This window comes from Pristiophorus japonicus, chromosome 18 (genome assembly GCF_044704955.1).
Source record: "Pristiophorus japonicus isolate sPriJap1 chromosome 18, sPriJap1.hap1, whole genome shotgun sequence".
Taxonomy (NCBI): domain Eukaryota; kingdom Metazoa; phylum Chordata; class Chondrichthyes; family Pristiophoridae; genus Pristiophorus; species Pristiophorus japonicus.
The window spans coordinates 98945800-98960127 of record NC_091994.1 but is presented as its reverse complement, the minus strand read 5'-3'; the positions used below and the strand labels follow the sequence as shown (position 1 = coordinate 98960127).

Sequence of the window (14328 nt, the reverse complement as noted above, 5' to 3'; positions counted from 1 at the left end):
ATTCCAGGTGGATTCCCCGTTCAAGCCCGAGTTAAAATTGCAGTTAGTTCTCAATTATATCATTGGGCCGCAGAGATACATATGTAAAGAAAGACCCTGTTGACTTCAGGCGCGTGTCCTTGCCCGCTCAGGACAGGAAGTTATAATTGCAGATGTTGCAATCATGGTGGCTTTCAGACAGGTAAGAGCCAGGGTGATTTTAATTGTCCACCCGCCAGGTTTCTGCTGAGCAAGTAGGATTAAAATCGGTCCCGCTGTGCCTATTGTGAATGGATAATGGTTGAATGAGTTGAAATGTTCATGCTTAAATAAGAAATATATGGTGTGAGTTTCTCTATTCCTTGAGGCCCCGATTGTTTTTGCTGATTTATGACCCATTTTACGTGCGGGCGTCTTCCAATGAGATTCGCAGACAATTTGAGTGTAACTTGACATCGGCAGATGGGCATATTTTCAGGTCTAAATTCTGGGTTGTGCCCATCGAGTTCCAAGCCATCATTTTTGGTAGGATTTATTTCCCAGGTACTGCAATTGCGCATGAGGAATCTCATTAGCAGAAAATTTACTGGAATTCGTTGAGGATATAACGAGCATGGTGGATAGAGGTGTACCGATGGATGTGGTGTATTTAGATTTCCAAAAGGCATTCGATAAGGTGCAAACACAAAAGGTTACTGCAGAAGACAGAGGTACGCGGAGTCAGAGGAAATGTAATAGCATGGATAGAGAATTGGCTGGCGAACAGAAAGCAGAGAGTTGGGATAAATGGGTCCTTTTCAGGTTGGAAATCGGTGGTTAGTGGTGTGCCACAGGGATCGGTGCTGGGACCACAACTGTTTACAATATACATAGATGACCTGGAAGAGGGGACAGAGTGTAGTGTAACAAAATTTGCAGATGGCACAAAGATTAGTGGGAAAGCGGGTTGTGTAGAGGACTCAGAGAGGCTGCAAAGAGATTTGGATAGGTTAAGCGAATGGGCTAAGGTTTGGCAGGTGGAATACAATGTCGGAAAGTGTGAGGTCATCCACCTTGGTGAAAAAAACAGTAAAAGGGAATATTATTTGAATGGGGAGAAATTACAACATGCTGAGGTGCAGAGGGACCTAGGGGTCCTTGTGCATGAATCCCAAAAAGTTAGTTTGCGGGTGCAGCAGGTAATCAGGAAGACGAATGGAATGTTGGCCTTCATTGCAAGAGGGATGGAGTACAAAAGCAGGGAGGTCCTGCTGCAAATGTATAGGGTATTGGTAAGGCCACACCTGGAATACTGCGTGCAGTTTTGGTCACCTTACTTAAGGAAGGATATACTGGCTTTGGAGGGGGTGCAGAGACGATTCACTAGGCTGATTCCGGAGATGAGGGGGTTACCTTATGATGATAGATTGAATAGACTGGGTCTTTACTCGTTGGAGTTCAGAAGGATGAGGGGTGATCTTATAGAAACATTTAAAATCATGAAAGGGATAGACAAGATAGAGGCGGAGAGGTTGTTTCCACTGGTCAGGGAGACTAGAACTAGGGGGCACAGCCTCAAAATACGGGGGAGCCAATTTAAAACCGAGTTGAGAAGGAATTTCTTCTCCCAGAGAGTTGTGAATCTGTGGAATTCTCTGCCCAAGGAAGCAGTTGAGGCTAGCTCATTGAATGTATTCAAGTCACAGATAGATAGATTTTTAAGCAATAAGGGAATTAAGGGTTACGGGGAGCGGGCGGGTAAGTGGAGCTGAGTCCATGACCAGATCAGCCATGATCTTATTGAATGGCGGAGCAGGCTCGAGGGGCTAGATGGCCTACTCCTGTTCCTAATTCTTATGTTCTTATGTTCTTAAAAGAGTATGGTAACCTGTGGTAACGGTACTGAATCAGTAACCCAGAATTTTACTGTGCTGCAAGCGTTGAGTTTGGAGGCGGGTTTGCTGCAAAATGGCAGTGATTGACAGCAGGGCAGAAGTCCGCTCTGAACCCGCCTCCTTGTTAATTCTCCAAGTGCCAGCTCTGCCTGCGGTTTGCAGAGCCGGCACAAAGTGGCAGGTCAGGCAATTGAGATACTAAAGAATAAGCAGCATTTTACCAGGTCCTAACAATTTTTCCAAGATTTTGAGGTTCCCGTCGCTAGGTGATCACGTCAGGTAATGTGTCAGGTTCTCAATGACTTTCCATTACTGTGAATAGTTGACAGTTGCAAAAGTGGTATAAAAGCTACCATTTCACAGCTGTTCAATTCTCAATCTTCGAAGCTAGAGTCTTCAGGATTTGGAATACACTTGCCAGCTTTGTAGAGGTTTGAAGTGTTTGCATGAACTCTCTATCCAGTGTCACCTCCTTGGAGCAACCTCTCTTCTGTCATGTCAACTTCAGCTAGCATCTTTTCCAACAGCATCGGTGCCCTTGAAAAAAATCACACCTTGGTCCTCAGAATCCCAACACGATGAGCCCCAACACCAACATCACCAGACACACCAGCATCACCAACAACAGCACTAACCTTCTCTGCAATCACCTGATACTGTACAGGGCATTAGTACCTCACCATGGCCTGATTGACTTCACTTGATGCTGTACATCCGAGCTGCCACATGATGCGCCACGTTGGCACCACTCCACACCAACACCATAAAGCCACCCTACAATGCCTAAGCCATTCCTTTCACACTCATCACCATTGGGCGGGGGGGCACCGCTATGTCTCACCATTCACTGCAACTCATTAAGCCACTTCCACAGGCGTACACAGATCTGTCCAGAAGGCAAAGTGTAGAAAATAAAGATTTCAATATTTGACAACACATTAACAGACTTTACGTAAACACTGATGCGTCATCAGATGACGTCATCAGACCCGCTTCCTTTTAATTGGCCGGGAACTTTGCAGGTCGGGCTTAACAAGCCCCATCATCGTAAAATCATGTCGGAGGTCCGAATCGACACAGCTATGGGGTCGGGACTCGCCAAGGACATCGCCTGCCTCGGACCCGGCGAGGTTAGTAAAATCCAGCCCTACGAGTTCAAATCCCACTGTGGAAAGTTGTGAAATTAAATTTAATAAATCTGGTAATGTGTGGGCTGCCAAGAGGAAAAATTGTCAAAAAACCCAACAGCTTCACTAAGTTCCTTCAGTGAAGGGAAGCTACGAGCTCTACCTGGTCTGGCCTACACGTGACCCCAAATGCCCTAGGGTGCAACTAGCCCTTTGTGAAACATCCCAAGGCGTTTCACAGGAGTAGTATAAGACAAAAAATTTGACACCAAAGGAAGACTTGGATTTATATAGCGCCTTTCATGACCACCTGATATCTCAAAGCGCTTTACAGCCGATGAAGTACTTTTGGAGTGCAATCACTGTTGTAATGTAGGAAACATACGGAGAAATCAGGGCAGGTAACCAAAAGCTTGGTCGAAGAAGTAGGTTTTAAGGAGCGTCTTAAAGAAGGGTAGAGAGGCGGAGAGGTTTAGGCAGGGAATTCCAGAGCTTAGGGCCTAGGCAACAGAAGGCACAGCCACCAATGGTTGCGCGATTATAATCAGGGATGCTCAAGAAGGTAGAATTAGAGGAGCGTAGATGTCTGGGGGATTGTGGGGCTGAAAGAGATTACAGAGATAGGGAGGAGCGAGGCCATGGAGAGATTTGAAAACAAGGATGAGAATTTTGAAATCAAGGCGTTGCTTAACCTGGAGCCAATGTAAGTCAGCGAGCACAGGGGTGATAGGCGAACAGAACTTGGTGAAAGTTAGGATACGGGCAGCTGAGTTTTGAATGACCTCAACTTTACGTAGGGTAGAATATGGGAAGCCAACCAAAGTGCGTTGGAATAGTCAAATCTAGAGGTAACAAAGGCATGCATGAGAGTTTCAGCAGCGGATGAGCTGAGGCAAGGGTGGAGACAGGCGATGTTACGGAGGTGGAAATAGACCGTCTTAGTTATGCTGCAGTTATGTAGTCAGAAGCTCATTTCAGGGTCAAATATGACGCCAAGGTTACGAACAGTGTGGTTTAGCCTCAGACAGATGTTGGAGAGAAAGATGGAGTCAGTGGCTAGAGAATAGAGTTTGTGGCGGGGACCGAAAACAATGGCTTTTATCTTCCCAATATTTAATTGAAGAAAATTTCTGCTCATCCAGAACTGGATGTCGGACAATTTAGAGACAGTGGAGGGGTTGAGAGAAGTGGTAGTGAGGTAGAGCTGGATATCATCATTGTACATATGGAAATTGATGCAGTGTTTTTGGATGATGTTGCCAAGGGGCAACATGTGGATGAAAAATAGAAGGGGGCCAAGGATGGATCCTTGGGGGACACCAGAGGTAATGATGCAGGAGCAGGAAGAGAAGCCGTTGCAGATGATTCTCTGGTTATGATTAGATAGATAAGAATGGAACCAGAAGAGTGCAGTCCCACCCAGAGAGGCATTGGAGAAGGATAGGGTGGTCAACCGTGTCAGAAGCTGCAGACAGGTCAAGAAGGACGAGGAGGGATAGTTTACCTTTGTCAGTCACAAAGGATGTCACTTGTGACTTTGATGAGACCCGTTTTGGTACTGTGGCAGGGGCATAAACCTGTTTAGAGGAGTTGCGGGAAAGATGGGCACAAATTTGAGAGGCAACAACACGTTCAAGGACTTTGGAGAGGAAAGGGAGGTTGGAGATGGGGTGATAGTTTGCAAGGACGGAGGGGTCAAGGGTTGTTTTTTTGAGGAGAGGGTTGATGATGGTGGATTTGAGGGAGAGAGGGACAGTACCTGAGGAAAGAGAACCGTTAACTGTGTCAGCTAACATGGGAGCCAGAAAAGGAAGTTGGGTGATCAGCAGTTTGGTGGGAATAGGGTCGCGACAGTAGGAAGTGGGTCTTACAGACAAGATGAGCGCGGAGAGGTCATGAGGGGAGAGAAACTGGAGAAAGATGTGAGTTCAGGGCTAGGGCAGGGGGGAACCTTAGAGGAAGTTTGGCCTGGTGGGCTAGGGGAAGGAAGGGAAGTGGCAGAGGCAGCTGAACGGATGGTCACAATCTTAGAGATAAAGAAGTCCTTGAGTTCCTCGCACTTGTCAAGGGCGAGGGTGGAGGAGACAGGGGAGAGGGTTTAAGGAGACGATTAGTAGTGGAGAATAGAAGCCGGGGTTTATTTTTGCTTCCTGAATGATTCTGGAGTACTGAGCAGTTTTGGCCAACGAGAGCAGGACCCGATAATGCTTTATGTGGTCCAGCCAGATCTGGCGGTGAATGGCTAAACCAGTTATCTGTCGTACTCGTTCAGGTCAACGGCCAGGGTGAGAGAGAGTAATTGTCTTAATAGGGACTAGGGCATCAAAGGTGGTGGTGAGGGTGTGATTGAGCAGATCGGTGGCTGCAGAAATGTCATAGTGAATGGAGGGCCAAAGGTTGGACATTTGAAATTTCATAAATGTAGTTGTAAGAGAGTTGGGAGAGTTTTTTTCAGGGGCGGACACAGAAGAAAGTAGGGCTGGGGGTGGAAGGGTGGAGAGCGATACGAGGAAGTGGTCAGAGATGGCTTTATCTGTGATTGACTCGATGGGAGTAGCGAGGCCACGAGAGATGGCAAGGTTGAGGGGATGGCCGTGAATATGGGTTGGAGATTTTACATGGAGGGAGGGATTAAGGAAGGATAGGAGGCTTGTGAACTCAGGAGAGTGAGAGCGTGATAAATTGAAATGGGGGTTGAAATCACTGAAGATGAGAAGTTGTTCAGTGCAGAGGCTAAGGGAGGAAAGAGGTTAAGATATCTTAGTAATTATATTTTTATGGTACTTGGGTGGGCAGTCGAGAACGAGAATTTTAAATGAGGTGAGAGGGGTGGAATAAGTTGAGATGCTCAAAGGAGGAGAAAGTGTGATTTGATGATGAGAGCCACACCACCACCACGGGGCAAGTAAGGTATAGCCAGGCAAGGGAGGCTTCGTTTAAGGGTATGGCATCATCACCCATCAACCAATTTTCTGTCAGTCCCATGATGTCGATGCAGTCATCCAAAATAAGCTCATGGATTGCAAGGGCCTTGTTCGCAAGTGAACAAACATTCTGGAGGGAGATGCAGAGAGTGTCGGTGATGGCTGCCCCACTGCCAGTGTCCTCACGGTCAGCGCTGGGGGAGATGATTTGGATGGAGAGGGGATTGGCAAGATTAGACCCCAGTGGGCATGCTGGGTGGGAAGGTTGGCGAGAGTAGGATGGGACAGTAGGGTTGAATAACACTGAGTATCTAGGTTTATAAATGAAGAATGGCCACTTTGGTTATCTAATGGAAGGCAGTTGGCATCTGTGTAACTGTATTCTGCTACTGTCCTACACCTCCCTGCCAGCATGACCCAATACCTTTAGGAAAGAAGCGTGAAATAGTTCTGATAAAAATATATATGGATACAACAGTTCTTTTTTCCCCTCCAATGTGCACAGGTGACTTGCTGTTTGGCATCTGCCAATGCAACTAGTCCCTAAGAAGCATCTAACTGCAACATGTCTACCATCCCACTCCTTCAAGGTGTGGTGCCTCACCTTTAGTTAGCACATCCCACAACAGCACAGCTGAAATTGGGAATTCAGCAGAGGGAGTGTAACTTTCAGTCTGTAATCAGAGCTTCTTTTTCTCAACACAACGTAAGATGATTATCTCAGTGAGGGGAGGGATGCATGATGGTAACACAATGCATCACAAGGTAAGCAAGTGGTGGCCCCACATCAGGTTTGATTTCTGGAGCCCTCTAAGTTAGCTGATCTCAATAGGGGTGCTACAATTAGTCATGGAGCCCCGAGCTAAGGTTCCCAAATCTGATGACAATCCAGTGATCCTTGCTGAAACATGTCTGAGCGTGTGAACATTGGATAAGGATAGGATTAGACTCACAAAATCATGCCCTCACAGTTGAATAGACTGCCACCACTGAATAGGCTCAGATCTAAAAAAAATGCCTACTTGGGCAAGGTACCAGAGGGCTGTTCGCACCCATGGAATCACATCCCAGCAAGGAGTCAATGCCTTCATAAGCATGGGAAGAAAAAGGGGAGAAAATTGAAAACCAAAAAGACCTTCACAATAACACTCTGAAATTATCACAAGCTCCACGACAGCACATGAATCATGACTCTTTAATAGAGAAATTACATAGATGGCCCTGTACTACACTACTCAGATATAACCCTCCTTTCGTATGGCTCTCAAGTATTACAAGAGTTGATGGTATATAATCAGTGTTTCTGTAATACATTACACTGTTCTCACTGTTTGCATATCTGGCATTTTCTCTAATATTATGAACAGTTTTATTTCTTAGAACTCCAGATCACAGTCTTCAGATAGACTCATAATATTGTGCACCAGACGCCAATCATCTTGAACACAGACAATACCGTAATCCCTGAAGGAAAATGTAAAGCATTTGGACAGAAACTCTGAAATTTTAGACAAAATAAAATCTCTATGGGAACAAGCAGACCGAATGATTTGTAAATGTATGGCAATTTATGGAGCTGATCCAACAAAACCCCAACATTTCCTTTAATGATCCCTATACCCTAATTGGAGTTTATACTTTAACATCCCCTATCACCATTTCATCAATTGTTACTTTACCATCTCAGCTTTATGGTTTCACTATTAATTCCCTTCCAGTGAGATGCATTAGAATATGCACACTTAGAGACACACATATATAGATAGATACATCACATATTTGGTGGGAGTTTTTTTATGGTGGAAGTCCTTTGTATTTGAAGACACAACCCTTATTGGAAAGAGAATTAATCTTAAAGTACGCACAAATTGCTGTTAAGAGCAAGACAAGATAGGCAAGCTCCTTCTTCACTTTCCAGACGAAACATCCTATTGGATCAACAGACTGCTACTCTTTATGTTTGTGTAGTTGCCAAATCTCTTTCAGGAGATCACTGCACTTTTGCTTGTACCATCTGACACCTACATATCTGTGCACACCAATTACTAATCATGGCAATTGATTTGGTGTAGCACTTTTCCTGGGCTGGCTGGTACATGACTTGTTTTTTGTTAGGCTTATAAGGCTATGGATGTTTACTGCTGATGAATGAAGATGTTGCAATTATCATGTCATCTAGATCACTATTAAATTGCTCTTCACCTCAACATTGATAAATAAGCTCTGCTAATACTGGTATAGTACTTTTTTTAAAAATTGGTAGTTTCGTAGTCATCAAGCATTTTATGATGCCTTTTGTCACTGCTAATAACAAATCCTATACCAGCAGTATGCAGTGTCTCACCTGCACAACTGCTCCACAAGAAGGTTTAGGTAGTGCAACCTTCCACTATTTCCTCTCCAGTCAGTCTTCTCGCTCAGTGCATCAATATCTCACTGGTATTGATGAAACTACACTGGTAGCTCTCATGCTACCAGTTTAGTTTCCCATTCTGGCCTTTCTATATCTCATCTGCCAAGATCTCTGATGTGCATTTAGCCAATGTCAAGTTCATTAGCTTGTTATTATTCATTTACAACCAGTGTAAAGAGTGACCCACCAGCCTTGGTTTATTGGTCATCTCTTAAATAGATGGCAGTGTTTATGGCACTTTTTCTAATGCCGTCCCACAGTATCTTAAATAGGAAGGCAAAATATTGTGGATGCTGGAAATCTGAAATAAAAACAGAAAATGCTGGAAATATTCAGCGGGTCAGGCAAGTTATGTGGAGAGAGAAACAGAGTTAACGTTTCAGGTCGATGACCTTTCATCAGGACTGGAAAAAGTTAAGAGATGTAACTGGTTTTAAGCAAATACAGAGGCAGAGAAAGGGGGAAGGAAAAAACAAAAGGGAAGGTCTGTGATAGGGTGGAGGGCAGGAGTGATTAAATGACAAAAGGAATGATGGTGAAAGGAGATGATAATGAAACAAGTCATATGAGGGTACTAGACATAAAACGGTACATTTAATGAGGCTGTGCACTTAACACAGATATTTGCTTAACCAGGGTGTAGATCAGAATCCGATGTGGAGGTCTGAAAGTCTGAATTGTGATACTCCCAATTTTTTTGACATTTAAAATAATCCCCCCAAAATTGTGAATGCTGTGAATCGGGTGTCCTCACATTGATGCAATGCAAAATTCTCTGATTTGTGTTTCTGCCGAGCGAGGCCGCACACTGGGAATACAGCTTTGCAAAATTTATTCTGAAGCATTAATAGACATCATAACTGAGCCCATTCTCATTCTCGCCTGCTGAACATAAACACATTTTTCAATAGGAGTTCACTGGATAGCGATCAGGAGTATTCCCCCATTTAAGCTCAAGGATGTAGAGGCCAACTGTAGCAGCTCCACCGCAACCTGGCTGAGATCATCTTAATCAGCACAGACCAGGTATTAATCCTGGTATTTTCCTGTTCTGTATGGCTCAGTACCTCACTAAATGGTGCACTTAACCAATGAGTTTCAAAATTATTTTTTACGGTTTCCATTACTTTTTTGCTTTGTTTTATGGGCAGATTTACTGGTCTGAAAGTAGTGAGTGGTCAGTGAGGGCCATGTGTAATAATGCGATGTCAAGTGACCCAAAATTAGCATAAAGCTGAATTTGGAAGTAGGGCATCTAACCTACTAACCAGCAAGTGTGGCAGTGGATCCGAAAGAAAGAAGGAAATAAGTTGTTCACAAAGGAGAAACTATTAATCTTACCCACAGTATTACAGCTGCTTGACAGGGTGACATCGTGGTGGAAGTTGTGTACATGACCACTGTCCACATGGTAGAAGAATCATAGCGATACCATGATTCTGAAGGTTTTCATAAAGGTGCTTTGAGGGAATGGGAAAAGAAAGAATTTTCAATTAAATAGCACCTTTCATGACCTCAGGATGTCCCAAAGCGCTTTATGGCCAACTAAGTAATTTTAAAGTGTTGTCAATGTTGTAATGTAGGGAGAAAAAAAAAATTCTGAGAAATTTGACCTGGGTGTCAGGATTACTCTCTTGCTACTTTTTTGTAGCCAATTCATAGTGGCGTTGGTAAAGACATGTTAACGAGTGATTGGTCGGCCAAGCATTGGGCCATATTATGGGAGGACTTGGGTAGGCAAGAGAAAAATAACTGAGAAAATAGGGAGAACAGGGTCTGGATGGTTCAGTGAGTTAGAGCATTGTGCTTTGCCATTTCTGAACTGAGACTGATTTTAGCCCACACATGGAATGAAAGTTTCCTCTCTCAGCAGGCTTTAGGTTGTCTCAGTGCAGGTGCAGTGCGAATCCACAGTTTGTCACTATTTGTTAGTCCCAATTAGTCTAAGGCTACAAGAGCTATAACTGAATCCCAAATTTCAGTCCCCAGCAATTACATTCCTCACATTAATCAACACAAAAAAGAGCAAAATGAGGAGGTGAGGAAGCATCAGCATTGGCTAGAATGCTGAATTGGAAACTCTCCATTACAACCAACATTCACAATTGAGATTCATCTAGAGGATAAGTTTTGACAATCTGCCAAGTATTCTGTGAGTGACAGGGGAAGTTGAAGCAAGGTAGATGGTGCAGCTGGGTGTAGGGTGCGGCTTAAGTGTCCAATGCCTCAATTTTAAAATTCTTATTGTTTTCAAATTCCTCCATGATCTTGCTCCTCCCTATCTCTAACATCCTTCAGCTCTACAACCACTGAGAACTCTGCTTACCTCCAACTCTGGCCTCTTGTGCATCTCCAATTTCACCCCATCATTGGCAGCTGTATCTTTGCCATCTACAAGGCACAAGCCAGGAGTGTGATGGAATACTCTCCACTTGCCTAGATGAGTGCAGTTCCAACAACACTCAAGAATCCAGGACAAAGCAGACTGCTTGATTGACACCCCATCCACCTTAAACTTTCGCTCCCTCCACCACCGGTACACCATGGCTGCAGTGTGTACCATCTACAAGATGCACTGCAGCAACTCGCCAAGGCTTCTTCGGCAGCTCCTCCCAAACCCGCAGCCTCTTCCACCTAGGACAAGGGCAGCAGGCACATGGGAAAACCACCACCTCCACGTTCCCCCTCGAAGTCACACACCATTCTGACTTGGAAGTATATCGCCGTTCCTTCATCGTCGCTGGGTCAAAATCTAGGAACGTCCTCCCTAACAGCACTGTGGGAGTACCTTCACCACACGGACTGCAGCAGTTCAAGAAGGCGGCTCACCACCATCTTCTCAAGCGCAATTAGGGATGGGCAATAAATGCTGGCCTTGCCAGCGACGTCCACATCTGATGAACGAATAAAAAAAAGCCATCTAGGCCCCAAGCTCTGGAATTCCCTCCCCCAAATCTTTCTGCCTCTCCTCCTTTAAGACGCTGCTTAAAACCTACCTCTTTCACCAAGCATTTAGTCTCCTAATAGAAACATAGAAATTTACAGTACAGAAGGAGGCCATTTCAGCCCATCGTGTCCGCGCCGGCCGACACACGGCCCTCGGTCAGCTATGAACAATGAACAAAGGTGGAAAGGTAAAGAGCACCCAGCCCAACCAGTCCGCCCCACACAACTGCGAAACCCCTTACACTGAAACATTCTACACTCCACCCCAACCAGAGCCATGTGATCTCCTGGGAGAGGCAAAAACCAGATAAAAACCCAGGCCAATTTGGGGAAAGAAATCTGGGAAAATTCCTCTCTGACCCATCCAGGGATCACACTGGCCGTATTCGATTCCCTGCAGTACTTACCATCATATCTGTGCTGGCCAACAAGAGGTAATCCAGTCTAATCCCAATTACCAGCTCTAGGTCTGTAACCCTGCAGGTTACGGCACTTTAAGTGCCCATCCAACCATCTCTTAAATGTGGTGAGGGTTTCTGCATCCACCACTCTTCCAGGCAACGAGTTCCAGATCCCCATAACCCTTTGCGTAAAGAAGCCCCCCCTCCCCCAAATCCCCTCTAAATCTTCCACCAACCACCTTAAAATTATGTCCCCTCTTAATAGACCCCTCCACCAATGGAAATAGGCCCTTGCTATCCACTATATCCAAGCCCCTCAATATTCTGTACAGCTTAATGAGATCTCCTCTCAACCTCTTCTGTTCCAATGAGGACAAACCCAGCCTATCCAATCTGTCCTCATAACTAAGATTCTCCATTCCAGGCAGCATCCTAGTAAATCTCCTCTGCACCCTCTCTAGTGCAATCACGTCCTTCCTATAATACGGCGACCAGAACTGCACGCAGTACTCCAGCTGTGGCCTAACCAAAGTATTATACAATTTAAGCATAACCTCCCTGCTCTTATATTCTATGCCTCGGCCAATAAAGGCAAGCATTCCGTATGCCTTCTTAACTATCTTATCCACCTGGCCTGCTACTTTCAGGGATCTGTGGACAAGCACACCAAGGTCCATTTGTTCATTTACACTATTAAGTGGCCCACCGCTTAATATGTATACCCATTCCTTATTAGCCCTCCCAAAGTGCATTATCTCACACTTCTCTGAATGAAATTCCATTTGCCACTGCTCTGCCCACCTGACCAGTCGATTGATATCCTCCTGCAGCCCATGACTTTGCTCTTCATTATCAACCACACAGCCAATTTTAGTGTCATCTGCAAACTTCTTAATCATACTCCCTATATTCAAATCTAAATCGTTGATATATACCACAAAAAGCAAGGGACCCAATACTGAGCCCTGCGGAAACCCACTGGAAACATCCTTCCAGTCATAAAAACATCCATCAACTATTACCCTTTGCTTCCTACCTCTAAGCCAATTTTGGATCCAACTTGCCACTTTGCCCTGGATCCCATGGGCTTTAGCCTTCGTGATCAGTCTACATGTGGGACCATATCAAAAGCTTTTCTAAATTCCATATACACTACATCGTACGCACTACCCTCATCGACTCTCTTGGTTACCTCCTCAAAAAATTTAATCAGGTTAGTCAAACACGATCTTCCCTTAACAAATTCGTGCTGACTGTCCCTAATTAATCCTTGCTTTCCAAATGTAGATTTATCCTGTCTTTCAGGATTTTTTCCAATAATTTTCCCACCACAGAGGTTAGACTGACAGGCCTGCAATTACTCGACCTATCCCTTTCTCCCTTCTTAAACAAGGGTACTACATTAGCAGTCCTCTAATCCTCCAGCATCATGCCCAAATCCAAAGAGGACTGGAAAATGATGGTCAAGGCCTCTGCTATTTCCTCTTTTACTTCGCTCAACAGCCTGGGATGCATTTAATCTGGGCCTGGAGACTTAACTACTTTCAAAGCTGCTAAACCCCTTAATACTTCCTCTCACTATGTTTACTTCATCCAGAATATCACACTCCTCCTCGATAGCAATATCTGCATTGCCCCTTTCCTTTGTGAAAACAGATACAAAGTATTCATTAAGAATCTTACCAACATCTTCCGCCTCTACACAAAGATTACCCTCATGATCTCTAATAGGCCCTACCCTTTCTTTAGTTACCCTCTTACTCTTAATATATTTATAGAACATCTTAGGGTTTTCCTTAATTTTACTAGCCAAGAATTTTTCATGCTCTCTTTTAGCATTACTAATATCCTTTTTCATTTTGCCTCTTAACTTTCTGTACTCCTCCAAAGATTCTATAGTATTTAGCCGTTGGTATATGACATAAGCTTCCCTTTTTTTCTTCATCCTCCCCTGTAAATCCCTAGACATCCAGGAGGCTCTAGAATTATTATTCCCACCCTTTTTCTTTAAGGGCACATGTTTGGCCTGAGCCTTTGGATCTCCTCCTTGAATGCCTCCCACTGTTCCAACACTGATTTACCCACAAGTAGCTGTTTCCAGTCCACTGTGGCCAAATCACTCCTTAACTTAGCAAAATTAGCTTTTCCCCAATTTGGGACTTTTATTCCATTGTCCTTATCCATAACTAACTTGAATCTGACTGAATTATGGTCACTGGCACCCAAGTGCTCTCCCACTAATACCCTTGAACCTGCCTAGCTTCATTCCCCAACACTAAATCCAAAACCGCCCCCTCTCGTGTTGGGCTTGTTACATACTGACAAAAAAAGTTCTCCTGAATGCATTTTAAGAATTCTGCATTCTGTATACCTTTCACACTATTATTTGTCCCAATCAATATTTGGATAGTTAAAATCCCCTACGATTACTACCCTATGATTTTTGGACTTCACAGCAATTTGACTACATATTTGCTCCTCTATCTCCCTCTATAATACACGCCCAGCAGTGTGATCGCCCCTTTTTTGTTTTTCAATTCGACCCATATGGCCTCATTTGATGATCCCTCTGACATATCATCCCTCCTCACCGCTTTAATAGTTTCTTTAATCAGTACCACGACACCTCCCCCACCCGCCCCCCCCCCCCCCCCCCCGTTTTTT

At 44.5% G+C, this 14328-nt stretch overlaps 1 protein-coding gene across 3 annotated transcripts in view; it reads right to left on the bottom strand.

Annotated features, from left to right (window-relative positions):
• LOC139228929 (uncharacterized) overlaps positions 1-14328 on the bottom strand; it is a 157835-nt gene that overhangs the window by 41700 nt on the left and 101807 nt on the right. The gene's annotated exons all lie outside the window — the stretch shown is intronic.